At 47.5% G+C, this 13732-nt stretch overlaps 1 long non-coding RNA gene across 1 annotated transcript in view; it reads left to right on the plus strand.

The window, feature by feature from the left end:
* The window catches only part of LOC105502197, a 69194-nt gene extending 56392 nt beyond the window's left edge, over positions 1–12802 (plus strand). Inside the window, exons 2-3 of the long non-coding RNA XR_001000295.1 lie at positions 9758–10300; positions 11746–12802. This is a non-coding gene — a long non-coding RNA (uncharacterized LOC105502197). The remainder of the gene's footprint in view (positions 1–9757; positions 10301–11745) is intronic.
* The last annotated feature ends 930 nt before the right edge of the window (positions 12803–13732 follow it).

The following is a 13732-nucleotide window of genomic DNA, read 5'->3' on the forward strand; positions in this document are numbered from 1 at the left end:
ACCATTCTCCTGCCTCAGCCTCCAGAGTAGCTGGGACTACAGGCGCCTGTCACCACGCCCGGCTAATTCTTTGTAGTTTTAGTAGAGATGGGGTTTCATTGTGTTAGCTAGGATGGTCTCGATCTCCTGACCTCATGATCCACCTGCCTCAGCCTCCCAAAGTGCTGGGATTATAAGCATGAGCCACCAAGCCCGGCCAGTCTTTTTAATTGTAGAACAGTTCTACATTTACAAAAAATCTTTCATGACATTGACATTTTTGAAGCGTATAGGCCAGTTTTGGGGAATGTCTTTGAGTTTGGATTTGTCTGTTTCTTCATAATTAAACTCAGTTTAAACATTTTTGGCAAGAATGCCGCATGAGTTTTAATGTTAACCTTATTTTTTTACTTATAATTAATTTATTATTAATAATAATGACTACAATTTATTGAGTGTCCATCATGTGATGTGGGGATTATTGTGTCCATTTTACAGATGAGGTAACTGAGGCAGAGAGTGGCTAAGTACTTTTCCCAAGGTCACATAGAAAGAGGATGGGCTGGGATGAGGTCTGTCTGACTCCAGTGCCCATGCCCATAACCACTGCAGCCAACTACTGTAGTGGCAATCACTACTGCCAGTGACGGCTGGTCCCATTGGAAGGAGACCTGAGGCTGTGCCTGGAGGCAGGGCTTCCACTCTGTTCTCTGCAGAATGCCAAGCTTAGCCAGGGCCAAACCCAGAACCAGGGTCCAAATTGTTTATTGAACAAACAAATGATTGTTTGTTCTGTGGACAAAAGTGAGCATGGAGTCCATGGACCAGTGTCACCAGAGTCACCCAGAAAGCCTGTCAGAAATATATACCTGTGGGCCCTGCTGCCAACCCACTGAATCTGCAATTCAGTTGGTGGGCCCTGAGGATCTAGTGAATTAGGTTTGCCTGATGATCCTGATATAGACAACATTAAGTGAAAAGAACAAATTTTAGAACAGTGCATACTGCGTAATCACATATGTCTCTTTCTCCGTTTGAAGCTTATGTGGTTACATATGGATTTACAGTTTCAGGAAGGACACTAGAAAACTGTTACCAATATTCACCTCTGAGGAATGGGGCTGGGAGCCTGGAGGGCTGGAGGAGGACTTTACCTTCTACCTTATGCATTATTAGATGTGACACAAGTGATAAATTAATACATTCTTAGTTGTAAAAAATTAAACATTGCAGATAAGTAGGGTCTATATAATTTATCACAGAAACCGAACGCTTTGGGGAGTGCAAGGCAGTGCTGTTGTTAGTTACACCAGCAACAGAGAAAACAGAAGCCATCCTGGGCAAACTGGGACAGGTGGTTACCCTGCGAAACCTGAAGTCCCCTTCAATCCTCCCATCTGGTTACAACCACCCCCAATCGGAGGTAACCACTGTTATCAGCTTGATGTGTATTTTGCAGACCTTTTAAGTACAATACGTAGCCATTGAAAGTGCTTTGGCCTTTCTTTTCTTGTTTTTTTGAGACAGGTACTCTGTTGCAGGTTGGAGTGTGGTGGTATGATCATAGCTCACTGTAATCTGGAGCTCCTGGGCTCGAGCCATCCTCCTGCCTCAGCCTCCTAAATAGCTGGGACTATAAGCACACACCACCAGGCCTGGCTGTTTATTTATTTATTTATTTATTTTTCTAGAGACAGGGTCTCACTATGTTGCCCGGGCTAGTCTTGAACTCCTGGCCTCAAGAGATCCTCTTGCCTCAGCTTCCCAAAGTGCTAGGCATGAGCCACCGCGTCCAGCCTGGCACTTTTTCTTTTTACATAAATAACATCACGTGAAATATATCAACATGCAAGCTGTCTTTTCTCACTCAGCAGTATGTCTTGGAGATTTAGCCATGTCCTGCCACATGGAGCTATTTCATTTTTTGAGCAATGCATGCTGTATAGCATTCTACATATTCCACATCTGAATCATCTACATGCTCTTGTGGACGGGTATTCAGGTTGCTTCCAGATCTTTGGAATGATTAACCGTGCTAATGATCATGATTATGGGGATCTTGTCTCAACAGTGGAACAACCTAGTATCCATCAGAAGTCAGCCTAATGTTAAAATATTATCAGGAGGTGGCATTTTTTTTTCTTTTTTGAGATGGAGTCTCATCCTGTCACCAAGGGTGGAGTGCAATGGTGAGATCTTAGCTCCTGCACCCTCTGTCTCCCAGGTTCAAGCGATTCTTGTGCCTCAGCCTCCTGAGTAGCTGGGATTATAGGCGTGCACCACCACACCCGGCTGATTTTTGTATTTTTAGTAGAGATGGGGTTTTACCATGTTGGCCAGGCTGGTCTCAAACTCCTAACCTTCAGTGATCTGCCCATCTCGGCCTCCCAAAGTGCTGGGATTACTGTTGTGAGTCACCATGCCCAGCCAGGAGGTGGCATTTTTGAGGCACAACTGAATTTATGCACATGGTCCCTCACTAGGCCTGAGGACTCTCCACTTTTCATATCCAGGGAAGATATAGATGGGGTTCAGAAGTGGGGCTCTCCCCAGCTTCACCATCAGAAGATCCTCAGAAGGTCTTTGGCCTCTCCAAATCTTTCCTGTAGTTGAGGTTTAGCAGAGGCTCCCAGGAGAATCGACTCCTCCATTCTCACTCCTTATTCCTCATCTTCCCTTCCCTCTACTATTCATGAGGCTCTTTTACTTACCCAAGGTGGCATTTGGATATGGTGGAAAGAGCCTGGACTTTATAACGGGACAGACTGTTTGATTCCCAGTTCCACCATCAACTGGTTGTGTGACTTTCAGTGAATTGCTTTACCTCTCTGGGCCTCCAGTTCTTCCCCATTTTACAAATGGGGACATATTATCCACCTCCCGGGATTATGAGTTTATATGCTGGATAACACAACAGGTCATGTACATGCCCCTTGCCGCCGCAAGGTGAGTGCTCCCTAAGTGTTCACTTTAGTCCCCTTCCCTCTCTCGCCATTGTTCTGTGTGGATTAGTGCCACTCCAATATTGGAATGTCTATGGGTGCTCCAGAGAGCAAAGATTGTCCTTCTCCCCATTTGCCACTAACTCCAGTCTTCCCAAGCCCTGGCACAAGTTTGGGGCACATTTGGAGCCCCCAAAAGGAGGTAGAGATGCAAAGGGGCTGGTGTAGGGGCCTGGTTTGTCTTTATGCAGCATCCTGGGAGGGCTACCCAGCAAAGGACAGAGAGGCAAGGCCCTGCCCTCGGATAGATCTCCGCCTTATGGGATTTTCAATCTGATAGGAGCAATAGTTCCTAACTCTGGGGTCTAGAGACCTGGTCTTTTTCCCCAGGAGATCTTCTAGCCTGTTGGGAGGGGCCTAGTCAATATCCTCTGAAGCACCTCGCCTGATGAAGGAGACTTGATCTGATAACAATTCTCAGGAAGTTTCCAGGCTGATGGAGGAAACACACTGTCATCTGGAAAGCCTTCCCAAGGTTCGGTGAGGACTTCCACTTGACGTGAACCTCTCTTCAGGCACCACTTCCCTACGTGTGAATGCATGCTGGTCTCGGCTGGACTGAGTTGCCTGAATGCAGGCATATTATCTTACTTTTGGGACCTCTGGTCCCAGCTTGTTGCTGGCCATCTTGAAGAATGCTTGCAGATTGGGCACATTCTCAGGGGCTCCCTATCTAAAAAAGAGTCAGGGTCCTTAAATAACTCAAGGGCACAGACAAAGCAATTCAGAGCATGAGAGTGAGTGAGTCATCAAGGACAGCTGAGAGTATGGCATGGACCGGGAGGGGCTACCTGGGCCTAGGGCAGAAGGACCACATGGGAGCCAGGCCTCCGCCTCCCTCAACCACACCTGTCTGCACTGCCTTCTGGAAACTGCTACAGGTCTGTAGGTGGTGTTTTAGAGGAGCACCTACACAACCTCTCCCCATGGGAGCTGTGTGCCGAGGGGGGGCACCTCTGTACTTGTAGGAGGGGAGAAAACACGTCAGACCCTGAGTTGACGGGCAAGTCAAAACTGCTGGTTAAATGACTTTAAAGTAGTGGCCATTTATAAGTTAATGAAAGAGAAAATAGGCACATTATACATACAGATTTGTCCTTAATGAGGGGAAAAGGCATTGTTTACTGATGTTCAGTTCTAATTATCCATGCACAGGGCTAGCTTTTTTCCAGCAATGCCTCCATTCTCCCGTCTTCCACCACGTTCTTTTAACCCCTTCAGTGCCCACCTGGGCTCTCACTCATCCCCCAGAGCATCAGGTTCCAGTGCTGACTGAACGGCCAGTTCCTGGCTGACTCCGTGGAGACCCTTGACCCTGGAAGACAGCACAGCAGCTGCTTGTGTCCTCTACTCTCCTCAGCTGAGCGGCCAGATGGAGGGCAGCACAGCCAGGACCCTCAGGGCAGCCACCCTTGGAAGGAGGCAGAGCTCAGGGGGGTGCCAGGGAAAACCCAAATGAGGAGGCAGGTGGAGTCTGAAGATTGCAAGCCAGGGACTCTCCAAAAAGCCAGGGCTCGGTAGAACCACCCACCAGTCCCATCCTTTGCAGTTCTTCTGAAACTATCAAGAAGGGAGGAGGCTCCCCTGGAAAAGGCAAACAGCAGGGTACCTCCCAAACGGGCAGCTCACTGAACCATTGCTAAGGTGACACCCGTCCATCCTCACTTCAGGATAAGCAAATGGCAGATCCGTCTGGGATAAATAGATAACCCCTTGCTGCCCCATAAGCTCTCGTCTCACCCCCAGATCGATCCCAGCTTGCTAGACGCTGCTTGTCCTCAGTGGGGGATAAATAAACAATAGACATGAGAGTGGAACATGCATGACCACTCCTGCCAAAGTGAGCTCAGCGTTGGCTCAGCTTGGGAAATCGGCAAGGAGGAAAGGAGTTACTCGCTGAAAGTGGGGTGGGGAAGATGGCTTGCTCAGCCCCAAACCCTCATCATCCAGTGGCACATTTGAGCTGTCTTCAGGAGACTGTGCTGGGAAGGGATTTGGCTTTTCTTTGAACTTTCTGGGTGAACAGCAGTTCTAACTTACTGATACTCAGAATGCATTCTCCACTCTGCCTTGGGAAGCCCAGGAAAATGCGGCAGTGGCTACAAGTGGTGGTGGCAAACCATGACCATGAGACAAGAGAACACGGGGTTACCCATGACACAATTTTGGAGGTTTGATCAAAGAGAGAACTTCCTGATTGATTAAAAAGGCAGTTGGGCAACATTATGCCAATAAACGTGAAAATTTAGACAAAATGGACAAAGTTGTAGAAAAACACAGATGACCAAAACTGACAAAAGAATAGAAAGCCTGAATAATCCTATAACAATGAAAGAATTTGAATCCTGCTGGGCTTGGTAGCTCATGCATATAATCCTAGCACTTTGGGAGGCTGAGGCAGGAGGATTGCTTGAGGCCAGGAGTTCAAGACCAGCCCACACAGTGTAGTAAGACCCTGTCTCTACAAAATTAAAAAATATAATTGGCTAGGAATGGCGGCACATGCCTGTAGTCCCAGTCCCAGGCTGAGATGGAAGGATCACTTGAGCCCAGGAGATCACTTGAGGCTGCAGTAAGCTATGATCACGCCACTGCACTCCAGCCTGGGAGACAGAGCAAGACTGTGAAAAAAAAAAAAAAAGAACAAGACCCTGTCTCTAAAAAAAAAAAAAAGAATGCCGGGCACGGTGGCGCATGCTTGTAATCCCAGCACTTGGGGAGGCCGAGACGGGTGGATCATGAGGTCAGGAGATCGAGACCATTCTGGCTAACACAGTGAAACCCTGTCTCTACTAAAAATACAAAAAATTAGCCGGGTGTGGTGGCAGGCACCTGTAGTCCCAGTTACTCGGGAGGCTGGGGCAGGAGAATGGTGTGAACCCGGGGGCGGAGCTTGCAGTGAGCTGAGATCGCGGCCACTGCACTCCAGCCTGGGCAACAGAGCGAGACTCCATCTCAAAAAAAAAGAAAAAAAAAAAAGAACTTGAATCTTGAATGAAAGATCGTGGCACAGAGACTGCCAGGCTCTGATAGCTGCCCTTCCTTTGTTGTTATTGGGCATCTGCTGCTATTCATTTTTTTTTTCTTTTCTTTTTCTTTGAGATGGAGTCTCACTCTGTCGCCCAGGCTGGAGTGCAGAGGCACGATCTTGGCTCACTGCAACCTCTGCCTCCCAGGTTCAAGGGATTCCCCTGCCTCAGCCTCCCAAGCAGCTAGGACTACAGGCATGTGCCAGCACGCCCAGCTAAATTTTTTTTCTTTTTTTTATATTTTTAGTAGAGACAGGGTTCCACCATGTTGGTCAGGTTGGTCTCAAATTCCTGACCTCAAATGATCTGCCCACCTTGGCCCCTCAAAGTGCTGGGATTACAGGTGTGAGCCATGGTACCCAGCCATCTGCTGCTATTCGTAAAGCCAAAGCTTCAATCCACATCCTCCTCCTTATGCCTATTTTCTACACATTAAAACCTTGAGACAAGAAGAGTTAGGTTTTAATTTTCCTTCCCCTCCTTAAATCAGAGGAGACATCCTACAGCACTTTTTTTTTTTTTTTAAATAAAAACCTCCTATTTATTTGCAGATTGGAATGGGTAATCAAAAGACCTTTCATGATATTATTTATTCAGAGTCCTTGCATCAAGCTTGCCACTTATTTAATCTGCACAAGTGTCCTGCAAGAGAGACACTAGGATCCCTGTCTGAAGCCTGTTCTCTTCCCATGATACCTCCCTGCTGCCCCAGAACAAGCCTACTCCTCCCTCAGGGATAGGAGGGTCATGACTGAGTCCTGCTCACCCTCCACTCCCATCTAGCCATCAACATCTATGTCAGAGTTCCAGGCCCCTCTCCCTTGATGACAGTGCTTGGGAATTTCTTCAGTTGGTCAATGACCTTCTTACACAGCCGTCCCCAGAACTGAACCTAACATTGAAAGGTACAGTTGGCTATCCTACTTATGTATTGCTAGGTTAGAAAACACCCGAAATTTAGTGGTGTAAAACAACCATTTATTATGATTATAGGTTCTCTGGGTCTGGAATTCAGATGGGGTACAGCAGGGAAGCTTTGTCTCTGCCCCACAGTATATGGGCCTCAGCTGGAAGATTCGAAGGCTGAAGGTGACTCAACTTTTGTGGGCTGGCATCATCAGAAGGTTTGTTCACTCATGTGTCTGGTGGGTGGGGCTGGCTGTCAGCTGGGACCTTAGCTGGGACTCTGGGCCAGAATATCTTGTGTGTGGCCTCTCTAGTTAGCTTGGGCTTCCTCACAGTATGGCAGCCAGGTTCCCAGGAGAGAGTGACAAGTGAAAGTCACATTACTTCTTAGAATTTACTTTTGCCAGTTGTACAGCATGACATCTGCTACATTTCATTTGCAAGTTCTGCCCAATTTCAAGGAGCGGGGATGTCAAGATTCTAGAAAAGGGGGTGTCACTGGAGATACTACAGTGAACCTTTTTAAAAATTTTTATTTATTTTATTTATTTTTTGAGACAGAGTCTTGCTCTGTTACCCAGGCTGGAGTGCAGTGGCGCAATCTTGGCTCACTGCAAGCTCTGCCTCCTGGGTTCACACCATTCTCCTGCCTCAGCCTCCCAAGTAGCTGGGACTACAGGCCCCCACCACCACACCTGGCTAATTTTTTGTATTTTGAGTAGAGACGGGGTTTCACTGTGTTAGCCAGGATGGTCTCCATCTCCTGACCTGGTGATCCACCCGCCTCAGCCTCCCAAAGTGCTGGGATTACAGGTGTGAGCCACTGCGCCCAGCCTACAGTGAATCTTTTAAGAAAGCATCACGTAGCTCATCTGCCTAGCTCAAGGGAAGCTCTCCAGGTGGGAGGGCTTGGGAGGTGCTCAGGGTGTTAGAATGTCATTCATTCAGTCAGCACAAGTGATCAGAGTCTACCATGTGCCAGCTGCTATCCCCTCATGCCCCTGGTGGCCAATAGTTACACTGCCTTTCAGCCCCAGCCCCACCCAGGTTCTCCCGTTGAGGCCCGGACAGATTTGATCAAGACGAGAGAACTTTGGGCTTCTCTCCAGCCTCCTGGGAAACATTGCTGTGGGTCACTGTGGCTATAGCCCAGAGAATAACTCCTCCCCCTGGGGGCTGCTGTTGAATGGAAGGTTTTTACTCCCATTTCTCAAGGTGTAGGCATGTCGAACAGTTTCTATTTATTGAAGAAGAAAATAAGTTGTTTTGTATTTATATATAGCTCTTGTTTTTGTTCATCCCACAAGAAAAAACAGGGTTCCTCAATTGGAAGGAGGTTTCTGCCCTTCCGTAAGACTTAGAAATGGGAGAATCTGTGTGTGAATTAGGTCACTGTAGTATAGAAAATGAAGTTGGGAGAGCTCCTCTAATCCTTTCTTTAGCACAGGAGCATGGCTTGTATAGCTGGTTCACTGGCTATTATACTGGAAAGCATAATGAGTGGGTCAAGACAAGTGGAGGTATAGCTAGCACAATAATCACAATAGGGCCGGGCACAGTAGCTCACACCTGTAATTCCAACACTTTGGGAGGCAGAGCTTCGAGGATTGCTTGAGCCCAGGAGTTCAAGATTAGTTTAGGAAACATAGTGAGGCTTCGTCTTTACCAAAAAAAAAAAAAAATTAGCTGGGCATGGTGGTGCACGCCTGTCGTCCCAGCTACTCAGGAGGTTGAGGTGGGAGAATTGCTTGAGCCCAGGAAGTTGGGGCTACAGTGAGCCTAGATGGCATCACTGCATTCCAGCCTGGGCAACAGAGCAAGACTCTGCCTCAAAAAGAAAGAAAGAAAATAATCACAATCATAACCAATATATACCATATTCTGGGCTCCGAGCATTTTATACGGCATTGTGAAAACAATATTAGTACCTTTCTGACAGCATTGTTAGCAGATTAAATGGGACAAATGAGGGAAGTAAAATCTCTAAGGCCCAGAGATGTTAAGTAATTTGCCCAAGAGCACACAGCTAAGATGTGGTAGAATTGGGATTTGAATCCAGGCCCATGGGCTTCAGAAACTGTCCTCTAACATTGGGCCATGATATGCAGCTAGCAGGCCTGGTAGCTTAAAGGGAGGGGCAGGAATTGGAATATAACGGGTGAGGCACACAGGCACTGGGTGTTGGGTCTCTCTTGATTAGACACCAAAGATTTATTTTGAGTCTCCCCATCTGGAAATGAGTTTTCTCATCTGGAAATGAGGATAATACCTACCTGAATGAGTTATGTAAGGCACTAGCACAGTGCTCCAGACCCAGTGGGTGCTCAGTGCACTCTTGGAGAGTCCCTTTCCTTTTTTCCTTCCTCTATATTTTGTCGTGGGCCACTCTATGGAGAGGACTTTCCTGCCCAGGGAACAGGGAGATGGCCAGGATGATTTTGCTATCTGTGGCAACTCTAAGGGAACTCTGGTTTCCTAAGCTTTTGCTGGATGTCAGAATTCCAATCCCTCTCCACTGTGCTTTTTTTTCATTGGCAGAACTTTAAATGATTTTATAAAACTGCAAATGTACAAGGTAATTGAGTCTTCTGTTTTATTACCCTGAGCTGCCTGGACCTTGCCCGGCCTCCTCCTCACTCACCTAGCCGCCGGAATAAAGTTGGAAGTGTTTGCGCTGGTAATATATAGGACTTAATTAACCTGGCCTTTTATAGCATTTCCAATGGAGGGTTGGAACGAACTTCGAGGCAGCCTGAGAAAGGGAAAGGGGGGCCTAGGGTGAGAGTGTGTATGTACATACAACACTTGATGTTTGTTTTTTTCTTCTGTTCTTTTCTCCAGTACTTTAATCAGCATTTAATGACCCAGTCGAAAATTCATCGTTTGGACCTAAGTACTGGTGGGAAAGGCAGGAGGGGAGGCCTGCCTTCCTCTCTCCCTCCCGAGCCCTACAGCAGGCCATGGAGTGGTGAGCGAGTTCGTACCGTGCCAGCCACATTCCCAGAAACTTCCAGCTGAGGTTAATCCTGCTTCTCTTGGCTGGGAGACAATGAATGGATATTAACAAATGGACTCCCTGTGTTGGCTAATGCCACTCCCTACTCAACCTAGGATGACTCCAGTGGTGCATGTCCCCATTCCCGGGCCCCAAGGTTGTGTTAATGTGCTATCCTGACTGCCTCTTCATCCTCCATCCCTAATGTTCCCACTCCTTTCCCCTCCCAACACCAAGCCATGCCTGAACTGGACACCCTTCCATACCAACCCAGGAAAAAGTGATTCAGCTCTGGTCCACCCTGGGTGCAGCAGTCCTTCTGCCAAGATGCCTTCATGTCATACAGCTATTATTTTCGGGAGGATTCCAAGTGAGGGCAGTCAGGGTAAGTGCCTCTCACCAGCTTCCTGCTCAGACCATTGCTCCACATACCCTCCGCTGGGGTAATACACACACAAAACCAAGAGCTGCTCACTGTGGTGCAGTAGACAGCAGCTCATAAATCCTGCCCCAACCCTGCCGACTGGTTACATCATTCCCAAACCTCATGCAACAATTCGATTTGGAAATAAAAAGGCAGGTGTTAATTGACTCACTCCCTCTGCCCCTTTGCAGTGCCCCTGACCCTCGATAGCTTTTAACCTCACAGTTAATAAAAGTTTTGGGCTCAGTCCTAGCACAGTTCCTCATTCATTCTTTCACAACGTCAGCAAATTCTTCCTGAGTGAGTGTAATGCACAAGTCACTGGCCAGAGCCTTAGGGAAGAGGGTTAGGTGGCTGAAGATGAGCAAGAAGCATTTTAAGCATTTCATGCCTTAGGAAAGCCTGCAGAGGAGGCCTGCAAATAATGCAGATTTGGGCAGCAGTCCTGTGGGCCTCCAGAGAAGCCAGAGTTTTAGAAGCATCTCCTGCTCTTGAGTTGACCGCTCTTGAGTTTGCCGGTTCAGCACCCATCCCTCCTGCAAGAGCACCCAGATTCTTCTTGGGAGATCCCACATCTTCACTAAATCTATGTGGTTCCAAATGTGGTTGAATGTCTGGGGTCCTCAGGAGTCAGCCCATGAGTAGAGCTAGCCATTCAGGGCAGGTTAGCCCCCCGTCACAAGGATCATTTCAGCCATGGGCATGAGGCTCGGGCTGGGCCAGTGAAAGCTATTGCTGCAGCTCCTGGTAAGGAGGAGCTCTCTTTTTCCACTGGGACTGGCCAAAAGTAAGCCTGGAGCTGCTAGTAACAATCTTGCCCTCACTTGGGAGAGGCTTCATAAACCTGAGAGTGAAGCCCATCACTTCATTTGCTCCCGAGGGACAGCCTCTGACTTCAGGTCCCTACTGTCTCCTGCCCTGCAATGAGAAGCTCTTGGTTTTTAGGTGTATTTACTACCCAGGCCCAAGAGACTCTCTGTCTCCCTTCAACTAGTCTGTGCCTAAGCAGAATATCAAGGAAAGCGGAGCTCAGAAATGGAAAGAAAAAGATGGTTAAGGATGTTGGGTGGCTGCCAAAGGTGTCTTAACCTCTACTTTTACTCTCCAACTCAAGGGTGGGCCAAGGAGACGTGGTCCCCGCCTCCCGCTACTTTCCCGTTTGTGATAGAGCCAGGGCAGTTCAGGGTCAGGATCTGGCAGTGCATCATTTGGGGGGCCCTTTTTTTTTAAGGTTTGTGCTTGTGCAACTCTGAGAGTGAGTGCCTCCTTAAATTTTGTACCCTAGGTTCATCTCTCTTCTCCCTATTCCTGGCCCTGCTTAGGCTGCTGGAAGTCCACCCCTATCTGTCCCTGAACCCAGTTTGAAGAATTCAGAGTTGATCGCTATTATCTTTCTTCCCCCACAAGTAGGCTTGGTCCATTCTCTAGACTTTGGAAGATAATGTTCCATAGAGGCCTGTTCTGAAGCTTTACCAGGTCAAACCGGAGAAGAGCCCAACAACGTAACTCATCCCAGCCTAACTATCCTTCAAGGGCAATCAACCTACAGCATCCAAGCACAGAGAAATCAAATCCATAGAGAATCTTCAAATTAGGCTCAGAATCCGTTTGGGACACTGGATTTACTGTTATCAAGATCTTAGTTGTGTTCATCCATGATCTGACATACCTTAGAGTCAGAAGATATTCTTCCTGGGCTCAGACTAGTTGAAGGTAGAGAGAGAGAGAGAGAGAGAGACCCTTGGGTGTGGGGAGACCTCCGCTGGGGTAATACACACACAAAACCAAGAGCTGCTCACTGTGGTGCAGTAGACAGCAGGGGCCTGAAGCCAGAGGCTCTCTCTGTGTCCTTGAATACAACGCTTTACTCCTCTGACCCCTGTTACCGTGATTTGGAGAGGCAGACAATATAGTATGGGCTCTGCAGGCAGGGAAGTCCAGTTACAATCCCAGTTCTTACTAAGTTGGGTAAGACTCATTCTGAGACTTAGTTTCTTCTATCATCTCTCAATAGAATCATAAAGGTACTTTCTTGTTAGTGTTGTTTTAAAATTCAGTAAAATAACGAAGGCTTAGCACAGGGTCTGATGTAAATTTTCAATGAATTATTGTTGTCAGTTATCGTTCTAGAAAACAAGAGGGCATATTAGATCAAAAGTACTGCCAAGCATTGAAATGCCAGTTCTAGATCCAGTTTCAGTCCTCTGAGAACTGATATCATTGTTTTTGAGCCATTCAGAAACCAATGTGAATTGAACACCTAGTATGAGCTCTCTGGGGGAAGAGCCAAGTCCTTTTCGATTTTTGATCTTAAGGGGTCTTCAGTACCTCTAGCCCAAAGCAGTATCTCCATCAGGATTCCTCTCTGACAGTGTTCATTTCTTTCTTCTCAATGGATGCCTTAAAAAAAAATCCAGCAAGGAAACCTGTACTCCTCAAACACACCACTCAGGTGACCATTAAAAAATTTACATTGTTAATTTCTTTTCATATGTGTGTCTTTTTCCCTAGTTACATCATTAGGACCTTGAAGGCAGGAACAGGTCTTAGACTTCTTGATGCCCCCATAAATCTAGGTATAGAGTAGGTCCCTGGACATCAGTATAAGGCCCATGAGCCTGATAGCTGCCCAGGTGGGTGCTGTGTTCCCGGGGCTGGGAAGGACAAAAGAGAGGGCACTAAAGGGGTTCCTGGGAATGAAGAGGTCCTCTGACTTTAGAGGGGAGCCCATACACTTTTTGGACAACTGTAATAATTAGAAAGTTCTTCTTGGGGCAGCAGCAGCCAGAAAGACCTGGGGCATTGGGTTGACCAAAGCCCTTCCCAAGGCTGCAGTGGCCTGAGCTAGCTAGCCCAGCCTCCCTACCAGCCCCAGGGCTGCAACTGAACAATGTTGGCTTCTTAATAAAAACAGCACCAACCCAAAGCCCTAACTTCACTGCAGAAATAGCCCTGCGCCCTTCCATCCATTAACATTTTGCACCTTAATGCGGCCATATTTTCGGAAAGCCAATTCATATTGGCTGAGTAGCTTATTGGTATGCAGCTCTGGTTAGGGGTGGGGGATCCTGGGAGGGGGCACTCTGCAAAGGGGATGTAATTAAGCCTCAGAATGTTCGATATATGCCCCAAAAGGGGGGCAGTACTTCGAGGACCTAGAGCAAGAGTGATGGGCTTGTCCAAAAGGTTTGTGTGTATGAAGGTTTGACCATTTCTGGGAAGTCCCACCGTGACTGCCACCTTGCTCACCCCCAGTCCACACCAGAGGAGGGCCACCCACTCACCCTTTGGGTCTCTAACTTCGAATTTCCCAAGCAGACCCTATCGGGCAGCTCTTCTCAGATAAAATACATCATCATTTGTTCCATTAGAAAATAAATGTATGGCTATATTATGG

The sequence above is a fragment of the Colobus angolensis genome, unplaced genomic scaffold (genome assembly GCF_000951035.1).
Source record: "Colobus angolensis palliatus isolate OR3802 unplaced genomic scaffold, Cang.pa_1.0 Scaffold12, whole genome shotgun sequence".
NCBI lineage: Eukaryota > Metazoa > Chordata > Mammalia > Primates > Cercopithecidae > Colobus > Colobus angolensis.